Genomic DNA, 21,281 nt, shown 5'->3' on the forward strand with positions numbered 1-21,281 from the left:
ATGCGTTAAGTTTTAAAAGCAAAGGAAAATGTAAAAAGGGGTGAACACTTTCCTCATTTAATTTATAATTAGATATGTTAAAAACTAGGGCTGCAACTCGAGCCGGGTTTGACCCGACCCCCATCGACCCGACCCGAAAATAGCCTGGGTTGGGTTCAGGTTTCATGGGTTTCGGGTCGAGCCGGGTTGAGCATTCAAAAGCCCGCATGAATCTCGGGTCGAGCCGGGTTTGAAGGGGCCCGACCCGACCCAACCCGAGTTACAAAAGTTATAGTATGTACATTTTTTTTCTATTGTTAGTTAAAAGTTAAAAGTGAAAAACCACGCACCCACTGTTACTGTATGTGAGTGTAATTTCTCCTTCTATGAGTTGAGTTGATTCAAGCGTTTGATTCAGCATTGTTTGATTGTAATTACAACATTGTCTAATTACAGCATTGTTTGATTCAAGTGTGATGTGAGTGTAATTACATCATTGTTTGATTCAAGTGTAATGTGAGTGTAATTTCTCCTTTTATGAGTTGAGTTGCCTTGCCAAACAAGAATTTTCTTTAAAAAATTACGTCAACGTGAAAAAACCCGACCCGACCCGAGATTTATCATGGGTAGGGCCGGGTTTGGGAATCGTGGGTTTTCCGGAAAAAAACCCGACCCGACCCGACCCGAGATATTTCTCGGGTAGGGTTGGGTTCTCCAAAACCCGACCCGCCCGACCCGAGTTGCAGCCCTATTAAAAACCATGTTCAATTGGCATTTCAGGATAAATGATCATAACCCATTGATAACTAAGGCCCTGTGCATTTCAGATTGTGACAACCGATGGTGAGGGTGGGTCAAGAATTGGTTGGGGCCCTCACCATGGGTTGTCACAATCTGAAATTAATGAAGAGGGCCTAAGTCATTTATTATGGTCTCCATAAGAGAAATTAAACCATTGATTCATGTAAGAATTGATTTTACAGATGGGGATTCTTTTGGCATGTTGCCAATGTGTGGGTAAACAATTATATATTTGCCACTAAAAAAACTATGTGGATAGTCCGCGGGACTAACAGTACTTCTGAGCGGTTGATCTAGAGAATGTAACATTTGGATTGCCAGAGTTAGGAATGGGAATTTACATTATATTCTGATTCCTATTCCGATTCTTCCTTCAATGGATAGAGAAAAAAAATTAAAATAAAATATTTAATTCAAAAAAATTCTAATAAAAATTCATTCCGACCGGGGCAAAATCAGAATACCAGATATTCCGGCATTTTCCACCTCTAAGTCCGCTCCGGCATCAATTCAACCCCCATGATCGGATGATCCGATTCCTTTTTTTTTCAAACAACCATCAGAATCAATGAGAATTGGAACCAGAACCCGATTCCATTGCCTGATTCCAGCAATCCAACCCAAGAGAACAAGAACAATGACTGGATTTCACAAACCAATATATCTTGGAAGTGAATTAACATTTCTCTTGTTTCACCTTTGTAAGTGTACTAGCATTGGAAAGCCATGCATAATAACAAGTTTTATTGTAAAGTATAGCAGAGAAATTCGATTTCCAAAGTTTATTAGAGTCTTGGTTTCAAGATCTCTGAAACCATATGGCTGTCTCTACTAGAATTTCTCTTGTTACAATATTATTGAAGAAGGATGATTCCCAATGAAGATGATAGTCTCTATCTTCTTAGAAATCTCTTAAACCAGTAGGCTGATTTCTTTGGGTGTCTCTCTTCAAACCATCTTTATAATCCACATAATTAATTCCAAATCGAACTGTGAAACCATCAGCCCATTCAAAGTTATCCAACAGAGACCACGCAAAGTATCCCTTCACATTCACACCGTCCCTGCCAACATCCCACCATTCAATCATATCAGTCATAAAACAAAGCAACTATCATCACTAACGTTTAGTATATATTATAGAAAACTTTTACAGGAAAAAAAATCCAACGAAAACGGGGAAATTTTTCCATTGTAACATAATTTCTATGGACAAAAATTTCCAATAAAAACTTATCTATTCCAGAGAGTAGATAACTTATCTACTCCATTTTGCCAAAGAACAGTGGGCCCACATTGTTTGGATGATCCAAAGCATTCATTTGATAGGTCCAAACATTTGAAGGTTAAAAATGCGTGAAAGTTTATACCGGTCCACTTTTAACCTTCACAAATCGAAAGGGTTGGGATGATCCTATGGAGCTGAATGTTTGGGCGCACCCTATCTATGTTAGAGCCCATCGAATGAATGGTTTGCATCACCCAAATAATGTGGGCCCCCACTGTATTTTTGGCCGGTGGAGTAGATAACTTATCTGCTCCATGGATTAGACACTGTTTTCTCTTTGTATTTTTGCAATTAAAAAGTTAGTAATGAATTGGAACAATGGTAGTCCATTAGACCCAGGATTGGCTACGCTGTTTGTAAAGTATACCCTACTAATTGGGATTGTTTTTTATTTGAACAGAGGATACTAAGCCTATCCGAGGATAAAATAAACCCGGGCGTGCTATCCCCGATGTGAACAGCCCCCAATAGATTTCAAAATTAAGTGTGTGCCTTTAAGCACTCACTTGATGGCTCTTTGAACAAATGTAAGATGGCGATGGTAGTAGTCGATTCTCATGTCGTCCTGTAGGGCTTGCTCGAGTGTTAAGTTGCCGTTGTTGAACTCATCTATCCCTGCCAAACTAAGAAAAATTATCAGGATAGCATCTAATAAGAATTCCCAAGGCCCTATTCGTTTAAGCCCTGTTTGTTTAAGATTATGAAAACTGATTGTGGGTGCCAAACCAATTATTTTGAGAATTAACTCAGAGCCAAAACAGATTATTGGACTCAAATTGAGACTTCATATGATGGTGGTGGCCATATAAAGTTTTAAAGCTCGCATTTGTCAAAAAGTATGGCACGCTCAACACCATAGGATGATCCAAACCGTCGATTTGTTGGGCCACAACGAAAATAGGTATTGACCCAAAAATCATTTCCTTAGGTTGATCCTAACACTCCAATCTGATCTATAGAGGGACTGCACATTATGGAAACTTCTATAGATCGGAGGGTTAGGATCATACTATGGAAATGGTTTTTGGGGTACAACCTATTTACATTGTGGCCCGACAAATGGGCAGTTTGGATCATCCTACACTTTTTGAAAAATACAGGTTTATACGGCCCCATATCATATAAAATCTCCAATTGAACGCAATAAAAGCTGTTCTTACCGTTCTCAGTAATGTAAATGACAGGGTTCTTGTATCTTCTCTTTACGTAAAGCAATAAATCTCGAATTCCTCGCGGGTAGACGTATAGCCAAGGAGAAGCAGCCTACAGTTTACTTTCAAATGCATCACATATACAAAAAAATATAAAAAAAAATAGGCACACATGATTGCAATATCTGTACAGAAAAGTATAGGCTAACGGTCATATTTTTTAAAAGTAAGATGTACCTGGGGCCCAATGGGAACTCCATTTCGCTCACCTGTTACAGATAAAAAAAAACTCACTTTAGAAGTCTTCAATTAATTATTAATTTTTCATCAAAACATCTTTTATAAAAACAACCCATATATAGCTGCATGCATGTTTTTTTCTTCAGCTTACCCAAGAATGTTCTAAGGGCCAGTTTGGATACCTCATGCATTTTGGATTTGAGTTTTGGATACAAAAAACATCAATCATCTTCATGATCATGTTGTAAGAGAGAGAGAAAGAGAGAGGAAAGGAGGGAGAGATGTCTCGCTGCTGCCGGAGCAATGTCGAGGAGGAGCGATGGTGAAGGAAGTTGCCACAAATATTGATTTCCAAATAACGTCTCGCAGAAAAGATTTGAAATCGGAATTTTTTGCACTGTAGTGGCTGATTTGGAAATTTAAGGATCTGATCGAGTTAAAAATATAAACTAAATCCAAATCTAAATCTTGTTGGTATCCAAACAGGCCCTAAACGTAGATATAAATAGTTTAAATTAATTGAAAAAAGGGTCTATTTGAATTTACCAGAGAGACTAGCAAGGGAATCTGTGAAGTAGCTTATGTTGATTGCATTAGATTGGGGAATATTAGTTGCATAATTAGCAGTGTAGTAATTCATTCCGATGAAATCGTATGACCCTTTCACCATATCAGATTGCTCTTTGGAGAATTTTGGGAGCCGATTTCCCACGTGAGACCTCATGGATAATGGATATTCACCTCGGATTAGAGGGTTCAAAAACCTAAACAAACCATGAACAAAGCAATATTAAGAAACAACTAAGCTAATATTGTAGATTAGAGAACATATTTTCTCATGACTCACGATCCAAGCATGAAGTCGATTGCTCGTCCCGCAGCATCATCATTGGATTTGGATCCAGAAAATGGTACCATCCAATGAGAAACTAAGGTTATCCCAATAATCCCCTTTTGAGATGCCTGCAATGACAGTTCATCCCAACCGTTGGATAATTATATCATCTTAAATTGCTCAATAAAATGGAGCTTTTCATTTAAAGAAAATTAAGTATTTTCAATACGAGATCCAAAATGACTTCTCAATTTTGTACATACTGAATACCGTGCATCATTTCTATTTGTGAACAGATATATCCCCTAGGGGTGTCAACGGATCCACTTTGGATCGGATCCATCTATGTCTTAGTCACAATCCATTCAAATCCTTTATTGGTCAGATCGGATCCAGAGTGTTTTCGGATACTACTACTTCCCGTGTCCCAGTGGTAACCATCCATTTCCAATTGGACCATGCACTGGAGTGTCATAATAGGTATTACTGACATTGTACACAGTAACTATTCTCAAAGGAGGGTGCAGGTGAGCACAAGCACGAGCAGAGGGGGTTATCGATGTAGTGTCAACGGTTAGATACGGAATAGAAGAGGGTGATTTGAGACATCGAGAGCTGAATGAGAAAAGACTAAAAATAGGGATCATTCGAAAAATACTTATGGCTTGTTTTTTACTAAAATAACCCTAAATTAATATTTAAAGTTATAAAAAACTAAAAGGTATTTTAGTAAAATAGTTTAATAAAATCAGATTTAGGATGATACCGTTGGATTTTGATTTTTAAAATCACGTTTTAGAGTCAAAATAAAGTTTGAAAAAGTTTTTTAAAATGTTTCGACAAGAGAGAAAACGAATGGGTACTCTTAGGTTTTTCGAATTGATTTGTGACATTTGCTCTCAAGAGTCATGAATGGGAGTACAATGTCCAAATGACACTTCATGAAGGTTCATGACCATTCAAGAAGTGAAAAGACACAATCAAAGGGACATGAGTTTGAACTTTTGAAATGATGTTTCCAAAGGGTGTTTCTACTTAAAATGACACAAGTTCTCTATAAACAGAGAGGGAAAAGGCCCAGATTAGATATACTCAAGGTTGAGAAAATCATGGAATTTTTAGTCTCTTGATTCTCTGTTGTAGTTACCCTTACAAAGTGTTTTTCCGGTTGTGTTTTAGAAAATCTGTCAAGTGTTTGTTATTCTAGAGAAACAAACACTTGGGTCTCACATACTTGTCAAATCTAAGGGTGATTCTTGGTTTGGTGCCGTTAGTGCAAAACGTCATAAAAAAAATTTTGATTTGGATCCAGGCTTCATTGTATCTTAGAGGCAAATTCGTGGACCCCCTTGCACAGATTTAGTGAGGGGTGAATATCGTCTTAAGGACAGCGACTACGCGCCTTGAAGCATCTCATTCTTTTTCTTCTTCTGATATCCACGAATGAAGGAATTTCTCTAACAGATACAACGAGTTTTTATTAGTTATCTGGATCCGAAGGAACAGAATTTCGGATCCTATGATAGGGATCCAAAGAGACACCATGGAGTGTATAGATCCTATCCATTCAAGTTCAGATTCAGATGGTCCAACAGACCATTTGGGTCCATTGACACCCCTACCTAACATCTCTCTGTTGGGAGTTGGGTAAAACTCCTAGCGGTTAAGCTGAGGTTGCCCAAGCCCTTATAAGCCCATCCACATCGTTTTACTTTTCCAATGTGAGATCTTTGCCTTAGCGTGAACCACCAATACTCTCTTTAGGGGAAGCTATCTTATGTGAGCTTAAATTGTAATTTGAGAGTGATTTCAGCTTCTCGCAAATTGGTATAGATACCAAGGGCGTGGAATCCTTACTCACCTGATACTTCTCTTTGTAGCGTTTTACAGCAGCCGCGTGAGCAAGAAGCATGTTATGGCCCACGGTATAGGGCTCAGTCCCTGAATTTCCTGCTGTGCAATTTGCTGGCATCCATGAAGAACACCGGCCGGGTGCGAAAGTGCCGAGTGCATAACCACCAATGCTGAAACTCCACGGCTCATTTAATGTGATCCAGTGCTTCACCCGATCGCCAAATTCTCTAAAGCAGAGCTCTGTGTAATCAGCAAAATCTTCCCTGTAAAACAATAAAATTTCATATCAACAAAACTAAGCTAGCTAGACTTGACTTTCTTTAATAAAGCTCTTATTGTTGGAAATTGTAAATCAAAATCAATGCTTATGGTTTGAGGTACTCTAAACTGAAGGGTGCCCTCGTAGAAATGGGGAAAGGGCACCCCCATTGGCTGCAAGGAGCAGATGTGCATTTATAATCGCTGAAAGTCAAAAGTTCATTAATTGCATAACCGCCCCTTGGAGCCAATGGGGGGGCCTTTCACCCCATTTTTGCAAGGGCACCCACCAGTTTAGAAAGTCTTTGCAGTCTTCTAGGATTTATTATGTGCAAAAAATGTAGGAGTCCTTTTATGTTTTCTACAGTCCTATGGGGATTTCGAATGATGTTGCTTAGGACTCATGGGGATTACAACACTCATTTAGTAAAAAGAAGTTAGGAAAAGCTTATTATACTAACACTATTTTGGGGCTTAGGAAACCACCGTAGTCATCTTCTAGGCCTTGAGGAGCATCCCAGTGAAAAAGAGTTACAAAGGGCTGTATACCTGCTCAGAGAGCAAAAACTCTATTCAATACTAATGAGTGGTGGATATGAGATATAGATAGAGAGATCTTTGAATTATGACCGTTGGATACGAGCTCATTGATGAGGTTGTTGTAGTATCTGATGCCTTCTTGGTTGACTCCCCCATGTAGATTTCCATCTGAGATTTGAAGGAGTTTAAGAAATTTAAGATGTAAAGAGCCACCTTAAATAAGAATTTAAACAAAATCATTCAAATTTGGTAATATTTGTTTTATTTTCTCTTACGAGGTAGTATTCTGGACCAAGAGAAGGAGAATCTGTATGCATCAAGGCCCATAGTTTTCATAATTTTCACATCTTCCTGCAACTTTTCATAATCAACAAATTGTCCAAAAAATACACTAAAAGCTAAAAGTCTTATTTGGCACTTGGGTTCGAGAATTCAAGGGGATGTACAAATTTAGGGGTTAAGAAAAGGCCAAGGCTGACCTTATAATGATGATATGAATCTACTGCTACATCTCCGTTGGTTCTGTCCTTTATCTTGCCTGTTCGACCACCCAAGAAAAGCCCAATCTACTTTTATAAGAACCAAATGTATTGAGTGAAAGTATATATAAAGTATTAATAGGCCCCAAACAAGGATTTTCTAAGGGCCACCTGATGAATAACACAAAATTAATAAGGCAAAAGGAGCTATACTTAAGGCAAAAATAAGAAATCTTACCTTTCTACTAGGGCTGCAACTCAAGCCGGGTTTTACCCGACCCGCATCGACCCGACCCGAAAATAGCTTGGGTCGGGTTCAGGTTTCATGGGTTTCGGGTCGAGCCGGGTTTGAAGGGGCCCGACCCGACCCGACCCGAGTTACATAAGTTATAGTATGTACATTTTTTTCTATTGTTAGTTAAAAGTTAAAGGGATAATTACATTTACACCCCCTCTAGTTTCTGACACATCCACTTCCACCCCTATAGTTTAAAACGTGACAAATACACCCTTGTAGTTTCAATTTGTTTAAGGTAGGTCCCCTCAGCTGAAGGTTCGTCCATAGATTGAAGGGTTAGGATGATCCGATAGAGCTGATTTTTTGGGTACACCCTATCTATGTCAGGACCCATCAAATGAACGCTTTGGATCATCCAAACAATGTGGGCCCACATTATTTGGATGATTTTTTGGTAGTGTTTGGATTCGGGTAGGGGCCCACATTATTTGGATGATCCAAAGAGTTCATTTGATGGGTCCTGACATAGATATGGTGTGCCCAAAAAATCAGCTCCATCGGATCATCCTAACCCTTCAATCTATGGACGAACCTTCAGCTGAGGGGGCAAACCTTAAACAAATTGAAACTACATGGGTGTATTTGTCACGTTTTAAACTATAGGAGTAGAAGTGGATGTGTCAGAAACTAGAGGGGGTGTAAATGTAATTATCCAAAAGTTAAAAGTGAAAACCCACTGTTACTATATGTGAGTGTAATTTCTGCTTTTATGAGTTGAGTTGATTCAAGTGTTTGATTCAGCATTGTTTGATTGTAATTACAACATTGTTTGATTACAGCATTGTTTGATTCAAGTGTGATGTCAGTGTAATTACATCATTGTTTGATTCAAGTGTAATGTGAGTGTAATTTCTACTTCTATGAGTTGAGTTGCCTTGCCAAACAAGAATTTTCCTTAAAAATTTGCGTCAACGTGAAAAACCCTGACCCAACCCGAACCGACCCGAGATTTATCATGGGTAGGGCCGGGTTTGGGAATCGTGGGTTTTCCGAAAAAAAACCCGACCCGACCCGACCCGAGATATTTCTCGAGTAGGGTTGGATTCTCCAAAACCCGACCCGCCCGACCCGAGTTGCAGCCCTACTTTCTACTATCTTCTCTTTCTCACGAGTCTCTCAATCTTACCTTGGTCTATAGAGAAATGAGAAAAGAAGAGATAAAATGGAAGAGATCTGAGGGGGAAATCTAAGTTGATGTTGCAACAAGCCCATAGAGGAACATCAGTGAGGTGCAATATTTTTTAAAAAGTAGAGTGGAGCCCAATAAATGAACAGTTTGGATTATCCTATGAAGTAGGCCCCACTTTACTTTTTTGTGATACAACCCCACTATCTATGAAGTTAAGAGGGTGGAGCCAGATTCATAGAGGGTCCATATTTAACAACATCACATTGAAAGGGATATAGTGTTTTTAGACTTGGTCAGGAAGGCATCAAATTTATTGATATTTTTTTCCATGGAATTTTTTTTTAAATTATGCCATAAAAGATGAATTTTCCAGCATTTTAAACTCATTCCTAAGGAAATTACTTTCCAAAATCTAAAAATTTCCTTGTTTTCAAGAAAATTCCAAAACTACTAGACTGGGGATTTGTTTCCCGTGAAATATTTATTTTCCTTAGAATTCTTGTATACCTCAACTCATGCATATCATGGGCGGGACCCACAATTTTATACCTCCTGTATGACTCAACGAATAAGGTGGGGCCACCATTTTACGCATCAATGTTTGATAGGATGGGGGCGGGGCCCACCATTTTTAAAGAACGAAATGCCATCAACAGTAGGCGTTACAAAGTTTCAAACTTACAACTTACAACCGCGCATGTAACCCTGATTTTCCGCTGACGCCTGCAGGCCGGACTTTCGCCCTCTGACATGTAACCCTCTTTCTTGTCGTTTGGACACGTGTTGTAAAACTATGGTAGGGAGATGATAAATTCGCAGCCCTTTTAGGATAACTCGCACCACTGATAAAGTGAATTGAGGAGCCAAATCAAGTAAGAGTGGAGCGAATTATCCTAAGGGATGCGAATGCATCATCACCCTAAAGTTAAACTAGCTTTTTCTAGTTCACTTGCACGAAAAGAGAACTGAGATTCGCACACACTCCCGACCCGCATCGACCCGACCCGAAAATAGCTTGGGTTGGGTTCATGTTTCTTGGGTTTTGGGTCGAGCCGGGTTTGAAGGGGCGTGATCCGACTCGACCAGAGTTACTTAGGTTATAGTATTTTTATTTTTTTTCCTAAAACTTTGTTGTAGTATTTGAGTCAAAAATTGATGGCATAACCTTATTTGCAAAATTCACTCAGATATGATGACTTTTATTGTAAATTGTAGAACTAGAAGACTGTTTTTGCAAATAAAGCAAAGTAGAAGACTTCTGTGAGAGAGAGAGAGAGAGAGAGAGAGAGACCTGGGTATGTGTGAGTGAAAGTATCCCAAATACTAGGGCCTCTGCCACCTTCCTTTGCTGCTCCTTCGTACTGCAATTCCCATAGAAATTATTAATGAAACAAATTTCTAAACGATTCAAGAACAATGAGTGATACAGAGAGAGTCGAACCTGATAAGCAGCAGAAGCAGTCCCGAAAATAAAACCGGCAGGAAAGCCGGTCCGGTTAATCGGAGCCAGGTTTTGAGGGCCCGGCTCTGCTCTAACAAGCATCAACAGACCCAAAACAACGACAAGAAACCACTCAAGCTCCATTGCAATCTATGTATGGATTCCGATAAACTCTGTGCTTCTATGTCTCCCTATATATATATAGCCTGTAAAATTCGAGAATCTGATTTCAGCATGATCCAATCCTTTAATTTGGTGGGACCCATTATATATTATACATAGAGAGAGTTGATTTGGAGCGTTTGATTACCTAGTGAAGGATGGCAGATTTGGCTATAAATCAGATGTCAAGGTTAATGTCGGTAATTCAACTTCAGAGCATCTTCTCACATCGACCGTGTGTAAAAAATGCAAGGGCATTTTGAAAGATAGGAATAGGAAGGCCACTTGTTACGTGCGGTGGGGGGCAGGACCACGTTTTGTCCGTTTTTTCTTGTCCACGTCTCATAAATATTACTGGTTTGGTCAAATCAATTAACTTCTTGGATGGATGGCTTGAAATTAAGCTTGAAATAAGATAGATTGGACAAGGTTTGTGGATTTTTAATCGCAACTAGGATAAGATATATGGACTTTTATTCATCAACTCGTTTTCATTGATGTTTTCAAAGATTACTCCTGAGAAACGTATGGAAGCAAACTTCCAATAGTTTGAGGAAAGTTTTTGTAGTTTAGCCCACTTGAATTTTGGCTGTAATTTTGTGTGCGAAGTTACTAATTGCACCTAAAATGTAAGTGGGTTAAACATGGATGGGGTACTTATTAAGGAAGGTGTTATATGGTATATTAGTTGGTGTTAGAATTTGGCAACGATCAAAGAAAAACTCAAGTACTAAAGAGATGGGTTAGAAGTACCTTTTACCATGGCCGCTGCGTTGAAGCTTGAAATCAGACGAAGCCTTTGTACTTTTTCGAGCACAATGACAACTCGAAAACGCCCCTTGATCTTCACCTCCCCATACCCATCACTAGGCTTATGGGAAACCTCTCCTTTGATATGTTTTCTCAAGAAAGAAAAGGAACACTTAATGGTGAGAGGAAGAGGGACCAAGAGTCTAGATTTATGGGCTATGAAGCTCCCATAATACTTCTAAAAATAGCAAATCCGTTTGGCTTCTTCGGGCCAATATTAGCAAGACTTGTAGTGCATATTCTTAGCCCAAAAACATTCCCAAACTTAGGTGATTAGTTTCCAAAGGTTTGAGTTGCCATAATGTAAGGCCATATACAAGGTTTAGCAAGTTTCCAATATAGAAACTTCTAACAGTCTCCCACTTGACCTACATGAGCTTTAAACCATTTCATGTAACCCAAATGACATTTAACAATCACCATAACTTTCTTTACATTCCATTCAATAAGTCATACCAACAACGGATCATGTAATCATTGGATTATATTATCCAATAACCTCCCCATGGTCACGAAGTTAGCAAACTTACCAACATGAATATGGTCCACTTTATATCATTACCGACATTCTGCTTTCATAATATACATTCAATGTGCACAATATAAATAATGAAAAAGCAGATAACTTTATTTATCAGGATCAAAATCTCAAACGTGATCACATTATAATGTCTATAAATTTTATGCAGACTCCCACCAACCAACGTAATCGGCCTTACCCACCAACCTTATGCGCACTTTATGGTCATTGATGACCTCAAATGGTAAACCTTTCGTTATTGGATCTGCTAACATAAGTGCGGTACTTATGTACTCAATAGACATTAACTGATCCTAAATTATCTTCCTCACGACAATATGTCAACACATTGACTTCTTACTTTATTTGTCGTTCTTAGAAAAGTAAAACCGCAACGGAATTATCTCAACACATTCTCAGTAACTTGTTAATTATCAACAAGGTAACACCTTGAGACAAAATTCCGCAACTTCAAGGCATAGCTTAAGGCCTTGTAATATACCATGAATTACAAACCCAAGGTGGAAGCAACTAATGGTGTTTATCTTACATTCTTCCACGATTCAAGAATTTCTGCCAAAATATCCTTAAGCAGAACTTTAGGTGTCCGACAATTACAAAGTCGGAATCAAATCAACCAATTTCGTTAGGGTCATCGGATCAACTGTATGCGAGCCTTCAGTTTCTTACACACAACACGCAACCTTCTTGGCAGCTTCTTAATGATCTATACATATGATCACATTAGTACCTTCTACGTTGGCCTACCACATAAGTTATGTAGAGACATGTGCAATGCAAACTCAAGCATTTATGAGATTCCCAAATGCGGAACTATATATAATTCTCTTTTATTTGCTCATGTCTGATCCTGGGACCTACAATCTTGACCGAATATATCATTATTGACCACAAGAGGGACCACTAGTGGGGCACTTATCCATGTTGATAATTTAAGGACCTTCTCATTATAGGCTTTATGAGATAATATCAGTAATCCTTAAATCCTAATTAGGTGAACATAGACTAAAATGTTCCACGTAGATCTTTTATACCAAGTTTCCTTCCAAGACGTAGTCAACATGGCACTAAAGTAATTCATCACCATTGGGCAGAAGAATTACCCAGGCCTAGAGCTTGCGCTTGCTTGGTCTCAATGGAACATGCACAAAATGATACTACTAAAGAGTAGTATACCATCAACCCAAAAATACCAAAATGATGGTATCATTCCCACTGTCCCTAAGATATATTCATGTATCCATGACATCTTTATTGAACCCAAATCTTATGTCTAATATTTAAAACTTTAAGTACCACTACCTAGACACCTAGTGCAACTCCAGTATAAAAGGAGCCACAAAAAAGAAATATGACTATACATAAAGAATCTTTTTTTAAAACTGGAGAGAAAGTCCATTTATTTTATATCCCTTTCTTCTAATTACAGTCTTTTGCAATCAGCCTTACTTTATGCATCTCAATGTCATCTTTAAAGTCAAATATTGATCTTAAAATATCCGCCTATAGCCAATTGGCTTGACTCCACTGGCAACTCATTGAGTTTCCAAATTTGGTTCATTTCTATTAAGAGCAGCTCTTCCTTCATGGCATCAAACCACTGAGCCCACTGATTACCCATTATGGCTGGATGGAAAGAGACGGGATCAAGACACTCCCACTAAGGTTGTCATTATTTCAAGCTCGGCATATCTAATCTCTAGGATACATGTATTATCTGTAGGACAAGAAAACCAAAAACCCTTAAATCTCTTACGATAACCACTTAATCAACAACTACTTATATAGGGTCCAACTTTCCTAGTTTGGAGATTATAGGCTTTAGCCTCGGCTAATAAATTCTCATATGTGCAAATACCTTAATATCGGTTTCCTATTGACCCATAATTCATAAGGGATTTCAAATGTAACCTTACTAGGAATCCGAGTTGGGATTTGCACCGCCTCCTTTAAGCATCTCCCCATAGGAACTAAAGCAAAATTGATTCGCACAACATACTCATCATCATGTCCATAAGAGTACTATTTCGCTTTTCAGGAACACTGTTATCTTGCAAATATAAGGCCAAAACCCCAAGACCACAGCTTTTGGCCTTCATTTAAAGAGATAAACAATATCTGACAAATTAAACTATAAGAGTCAGAGATTAATAATCTCTTTTTCTAGCCTTCAGGGTGAGAAAAGGTCTACTGATCTTATAATAAATAATCTGTAGTGGACCGATACTCTAAGTGACACCTTTAGGCTCTTACCATTATATGTTTTCCTTAAATGTACTACATACAAGCACTGCAATCAGTAAAATCAAATGAATTTAGAACTTTCCTTTCAACCAATCTATTAAACATATATATTGCCCAATGTTTAAGCCACTGACTGGATAAGCTCTTATTCACTTGATTTGCTGGTTTCCAACTTTACTGACTATCTTATTCTCATGCAATGTAATTCGAGTCTGATAATAGGAAGAAACCAATCCGAATCTTTATGGATTGCCTTTGAAAAAGAACCACTTATATACTGAATGAGAATAAAAAATTAGGAAGAACCCGCCATGCTTCCAAACGTTGATTCATAGCTAAAAGAATCAAGTTTCCTAAAATAAAGTTTCTGAAACTAATGAACTCGTATTCAGAAATTAACTGAAAACAATAACGGCCTTAATCCGTACTTTATTCTCATTCCCTAATGTATTGGTCCAATTTTTTTCTATTTAGAATCTACTCATAAGAATCCTTACATGAAACATAAATATGTATAGCAAGATCTGAATCTATCTATGAATTTGTTTCTAGGAGAGAAAAATAGGGTCCCATCACATTTTCTAGCCATCACAAATTAAGGTATTGTTACTTGATGTGTCATCCTTCTACCATAAGGGTGACACTAAATACCAAGTCTTACTCTCTAACTAATTGACCATGTTGGGTCATTATATCTTCCAGACTCAATATGTTGCTTTTGAAATGACCTCATAGTGAGCATTATCAAGGGTGTAAATTTTATGACTTCAAAGTATGCTCATAAAGACCTCTTTGGTCAACTCACTTTAGGGTTTTCCAATCTTATCTTAAGGGTACTCACAAGTGTCTTGAACAACCATCTGAAAAAATCCATCGGCTACATTCATAACCTCCTCTGTATTCCGAGTCAGAACAAGTATCTCGGATTGCAGACAAAAATGGAGTTCTTAGACAACACTATTAGTGCACTCCCACTATTCACAAGTTTCTTCCATTTGTGAATTTTAGTGTGTATGTCTTCCAGCAATGTATAGTTTATCTATGTAGCATAGAATTGTATCGATCCGTTCTATCACTCTGGTATTATCCTACCAATGTACTTTAATACAATCAGGTATCCAAATCAAACACCTTTAGGGTTTAATGTCATGGACTTAATTTTCTAACAAGCTAACTTTCAACACCTATTATTTCATGATTTGTTAGATCTTTACAAGATCACTCAAAATATCCTTATGTGATCCTGTCGAGACACCCGTCGTGTCATCATGGCCCTTCCGTTGGGCCGAACCACGACACATAGTGGGCTCTCACAACGAGACAAGTGAAAAATGAACAACTTAGCACTAGGAATTCCATCACCGTTGGACAGAATAGAATTCCAAGCCTAATTATTCATTTGCAACTTCCTTATACCACCCAAACTATCCGGACAAGCATTCTTGGTTGGGTTAAACCTTTTCATGCTTGGGTAGTAGCCAGTTGAACATGATCTCATAAAATAGATTGTAATACACACACACACAATAATTTAAGGAGATTGCATCATTAAAGTTGGTCATAGAAGATAAAATCTAATGAAGTATTTATCTTAGAAAATACAACATCTCAATCACATGCATAGAGGCTACAAACCTGAGATTTCACAATCACACACAAAATTACATATGAGCATTGATCTTCCATTGGGCCGATCAAGCCCTTATGCGATTTTAAGATTGCAAACTCTTAGTATGTACTTACATATGTAAGCCTCTCAATTTGTGCCTCATGATCAATAGGGATTCTTTGAAAACTTTGTTGTGTGAATCCAAAGAATCATTTTCATATAGGCACAAAACCTTTTATGTGAATAAAGAGCATGTAGAAACCATAGTTGGGTCCACAAAGAAAATAAAATAGATACAAGTGCAACAAGGTGTTCAACCACCGCCAACTAATAATGCAGCTTATAAGATTTCAATATTGAACAGAAACACTGGTGTTCAACTAATAATGGTGTTCAACCACCGTTATTACTGCATTAACAAGGCCCCTTTAATTCATGTTGAACAAAAACACCGTACGCATTAATCGTGCTATGAAATTATGACTTTGCCCTCCTCCGTCTCAAAATTACCATTAGAGGACACTTTCTTTAAAAAATACCATTTAATACCAAGAAGTTTCAAAATTACGGTTGAAACAAGTGATCGTCTTCCCCGAGATAACGTTTCTAAAACCAGTAACTTTTCTGAAATTTAAAGAAATGCCATTGAACTTTGATGACTTGGTTCTCTCTCTCCGACCGTCGGATCTTTATGAAACTTTAGGAGAATCTTCTTCGGTCGGAGGGGAACACAACAGCATGGCCAACTGCCAGAAAACTTTGCCGTTTGCCGGCATCAAGCAGTTTTCCCGCAACTTGCCAAAAAGGGTATTTCCACTAAAACTTGGAGTTTTCTTCGAATTAGAATGCCGCAACATTAGCTCTAATACCAAATGTTATTCTAAACATTAACTCAAGTATCGAGATGGGTTAGAAGTACCTTTCACCCTGGCCGGTGCGTTGAAGCTTGAAATCAGACAAAGCCTTTGTACTTTTCCGAGCACAGTGACGACTCGAAAACGCCCCTTTAGCTTCTCCTCCTCATCTCCATCACTAGGCTTATGGGAAACCTTTCCTTTGATATGTTTTCTCAAGATAGAGAAGGAACACTTAATGGTGAGAGGAAGATGGACCAAGAGTCTAGATTTATAGGCTATGAAGGTCCCATAATACTTCTAAAAATAGCAAATCCGTTTGGCTTCTTCGGGCCAATATTAGCAAGACTTGTAGTGCATATTCTTAGCCCAAAAACATTCCCAAGCTTAGGTGATTAGTTTCCAAAGATATTAGTTGCCATATAATGTAAGACCATATACAAGGTTTAGCAAGTTTTCAATATAGAAACTTCTAATAATGTATTCATATTGCAAGCATTTCATATAGAGATCTTTATTTGGTGATCCTAACAAGATATTAAGGGTCATTAAAAATAAGGGAAATGATATATTCTCCCCCTTTTCTTCAGGGGGCCACCCCTCTCTAGTGTATTTATGACTACTTTTGAAGAGGTCAACCTCAGGATTTAATGGGATAAGAAAGTTGGGTGGTTTAGGGAAAGACTCGCATAGCATCGTGAGAAATAGACTTAACATGACCAGCTGTGCAATGCATGTGCCGGAAGCTGACCTTTACAATGATTTCCAATCATGGTGGGGACTGCGGAGGGGGCGAGGATATTCTTATTTTATTCACATGGGACGTGTACTTTGAACCTTTAAAAAAATATTCGAATATTTACTGGGCCGGTTGTGAGAAATGGGAAGGAGATGAAAAAAACGCCTTCAAGGGTGCCCCCATTGGATCAACTTCACATCATTACATTTATTATTTTGGAAGTGAGATACTGGTCTCTATTTCTTCCTTGGGCCGCCCCCTCTAAGTGTATTTATGACTACTTTATCTAAAGGGAGTGACACCCGGAAGAAAAGAGGCTTACTAATCATTTCCCTTATCATTCCTTTTACTTTTCATATTTCATTGCCATTATAAATGCGAGCTTTTATACGAGTATTTTTCAAAAAGTAATATATGGGCCCATACCATAGGATGATCCAAACCGTCCATTTGACGGACCACAACGTATATAGGTTGTGGCCCCAAAACCATTTCCATAGGATGATCTCAACCGTCCGATCTTTAGAGGCTTTCTTAATATGCAATTCCTCTATAGATCAGAGGGCTAAGATCATCCTATGGAAATGGTTTTTGGGCTACAACCTATTTACATTGTGGCCCATTAGATGGACGCTTAGGATCATCCTATTGTGCGGCCCGTATATTACTTTTTGAAAAATACTGGACTATAAGCAATGAGGTGACATGGATCAATGAGAGGAGCCATTGCTGCTAGTTTTTGTAAGGGCACCCTTCAGTTTAGCATTCCTCCTACTTTAGTTTAGCATTCCTCCTACTCTGTCTTCGTATCCCTCTTTCTCGGTCTTTCTCACACAATTGGACCCACCAATATTCCATAGTTGCCTCGTTGATTATTTATATGATGAACGTTCATGCCCAAACAAATGAACGTGGTGCCCAAATCATTTTCCCATCCCTTAAAGAATTAGTCCACAGCACGAAAAAATATCGTGGGTGCACATCATGGCATCTCTCAAAACGCAAACAAGTATAGCGATTGATGGACAATCACTAGTGGGCCCAGAATTCTACTCTCACAATTAAATGATTCTAATTCTTTTCATATAGGGTTTATGGTCTAATTAAAAGAGACACAACATTTATGCTTGTGGGCCCCCACTAGGTGGAGCGGATCTCCCTCCGGCCTGTACTATTCTTATGAAATCTATATATTATAAGGAGGAAGGGCTGTTTCACTGTCCACGATTTTAGAAATGAAAGTGTTACCGGATCAGAATTAGAAAGATTTGACCGTTGGACCATTACGGTGGTAATTTATGCAACTTAGTAGTTATTTTATAGATATTTTTATTTATGTTTTTGCTAGCCCTGAGAAAGCCCTGTATGAAAGTCTTACATAGGGGTGTTCATTATTCAGTTTTAACCGAATAACTGAACCGAACCGAATTGGTTTGGTCGGTTCTGTTCGGTCTTTTTCCTTTTCGGTTCGGTTTCGGTTAATTTTTTTTGGAAATTCGGTTATTCGGGTTCCAGTTCAGTTATCTCCAAAAAAATTCGGTTAACCGAATAACCGAAATTATAGATAAAAAGCATTTTTTTCCAAAAAAAAAAAGTGCTATATGGGCGCACTCCGTAGGATGATCAAAACTGCCCATTTGATTGATCAGAACTTAACTAGGTTGTGCTCAAAAAATCATTTCGATGGGATGATCCTAGCCATCCGATCCAAACCGAGATTTTGCTTTTTTTCCTTTTTTTCTCCCACTATTCGGTTATTATAGGTTCAATTTTTAGAAATTTCGGTTCGGTTTCGATTATCGAAGTTTGATAATCGAAATTATTTTGATTACCAAATTTCGGTCTATTCGGTTCGGTTGTAACCAAACGAACACCCCTACATTTGCTCGATTTGAACGTACAATTAGAAAGGCGGTCTCCTTTTTGTTTCTACAGCTTTATCTGCATTAGTAAGCTGGCCGGTGTTTCCTGAGACCATTGGCAATAATAGAAAAAAAAAAGTGATATATAGCGAATGTACAATTAGTTAGAAGTTAGATAATATATATTAGTCTTTCAACTTTTTGTCTTTAGTTTAGAATTTTCTAATAACAGTTAAAATTCCCACGGAAGCAAATAAAAAGTTTGAATGGATGAGGGCAGTTGAAAATTGCCAAAAGAAAAACGGGTTGGAAATATCCACACAGCTAAGCTCTTGGAAAAAAATTTCTTTCCACTATTTAGAAGGAATTGATATGGTAATTTCAAGGGATATTATCATAAAAGTAGAGAGAGTTCTAGTCGATGAGAGTGAACACTCTCTCCATGGGAGAGTGGTTGGTGAGAAGTGAAAGCCACTTTTGAGATAGTGTTAGGCCCTATCTATGAGTCTGTCCAAGCTTTTTGATGGCTCCTCTTTCTCTAAAGAAACAATGCTATACTGTCAAATTATCAATGGCTTTTTTCTTTATGGTCTGTTCGCACGTGAGAGCAGCCATCGCTGAAGGCATTTCACAGATGATCTGTTTGCACGTGAGAGCAGCCACATCATGAATGAAGACAAAATCTGCCGAAAAGTGTGCGTGTGGCTGCTCTCACATGCAACAGCCCATCCGCTAAATGCCTTCCGCGATGGACGCTAGCAATTCCCTTCCTACGTTATTTACACATGAAAAAAGATAACTTGAATCAAGCCTACTCAATTTTTACTTAGAAAGGCCTTCAATTTATGATGACATTCCTCTAAATTAACCACAAACATATCATTTCCCTCTAAATTGATGGAAAGAACTAAATTCCCCGAAGGGTTTTTTTTGCCAGAAATGTTTTTCTTGCAATCCAAATAAGGCATGAAGAAAAAAGTCATTGATAATTTGACATCATAGCACTGTTTCTTTGGGGAAAGAGGAACCATTAAAAGCTTGGACTGACCCGTAGATAGGGCCTAACACTATCTCAAAAGTGGCTCCCACTTCTCACAACCACTCTCTATTCCCAATTTCCCATGGAGAGAGTGCTCACTCTCATCTACTGGAACTCTTTGTACATGGCAATTGGATAAGCTCACCAAAAGATGAGACCCTACCTCTATAGAGTGGATACAGCATTTGCAGATTTGATTCTAAAACATCAAACTACACTATTCCCAAATTGAGACCGCCACAAATAGTGTTATATCCATTAAGGTTGGTTTGACCATCAGATTTTATATTCCCAAATGACCTTATCTCATTTAAAAATGACCAAAATATTACTATTTTACAAAAAATAACCAGAATACCACAATCTGATAGAGAATGACCAAAACACCCTAATCACGTGGAAAATAATCAAAATGCCAATGTCTTACCTAAAATAACCAAAAAATGTCTGCAAGATACTTAACGGCAGGTCTTCTCAACATTAGAGTATCTAAATAAACCATTAAAGGAGTTTCAGATCCAAACCATGTCTACCAGAAATACCCATCTCATACGAATCCGGAAGAGAAGTAAGAAGCAAAAGGGCCTTATCTTCTTCCTTCAACTTTTCATCAAACTTGTGGAGTTGATCCACAAGCCCATTGAACACCGTAATGTGTTCTAGAAGATCTCCACCTTCCTGTATCTTCAGCCCGTACAATTGCCGCTTCAGATACAACCAGTTGGCTAAGCTTTTTGACATATATAGATTTTCCAATTTCTCCCATAATTTAGGCGCATCTTCCTCTTCTATAACGTTAAACATAACGCTATCAGCCAGACATAGTCGAATCGTGCTAACCGCCTTCGACTCTATGTCTTCCCACTCAGCATTCGTCATCTTTGCCGGCTTCCAATCATTTCCCTTCAATGCCTTAGCCAAGCCCTGTTGAACTAGGATGTCCTTCACCCTCATCTGCCATAGGGTGAAACTACCATTTCCGTCAAATCTGTCGATGTTAAATTGAGTAGAACTTGATTTTACCGTCATCTAAGATCACTTCGCACTTCTCGGTGTAGCGCTCCACGTCGAACAAGAATCTTTCTTGGACAATCTTTCTACTCCTAAAGATCGCTGTAACCACGATCC

General features: G+C 38.3%; 1 pseudogene across 1 annotated transcript; it reads right to left on the minus strand.

The window, feature by feature from the left end:
- Window positions 1-1,406: 1,406 nt before the first annotated feature.
- Window positions 1,407-16,980, minus strand: LOC143849931 (beta-glucosidase 12-like; annotated as a pseudogene). Its single transcript, XR_013235910.1, has 14 exons — window positions 16,579-16,980; window positions 10,294-10,499; window positions 10,144-10,213; window positions 7,426-7,484; window positions 7,222-7,297; window positions 7,037-7,114; window positions 6,868-6,955; window positions 6,156-6,411; window positions 4,307-4,422; window positions 4,006-4,223; window positions 3,457-3,488; window positions 3,229-3,331; window positions 2,575-2,683; window positions 1,407-1,844 (listed from the first exon to the last, which is right to left on the minus strand). The product of XR_013235910.1 is annotated as a beta-glucosidase 12-like (transcript).
- Window positions 16,981-21,281: the final 4,301 nt, after the last annotated feature.

This window comes from Tasmannia lanceolata, unplaced genomic scaffold, assembly GCF_043159265.1.
Source record: "Tasmannia lanceolata isolate RefF3 unplaced genomic scaffold, GAP_Taslan_0.1 ptg000003l, whole genome shotgun sequence".
In the NCBI taxonomy this organism is placed as follows: domain Eukaryota; kingdom Viridiplantae; phylum Streptophyta; class Magnoliopsida; order Canellales; family Winteraceae; genus Tasmannia; species Tasmannia lanceolata.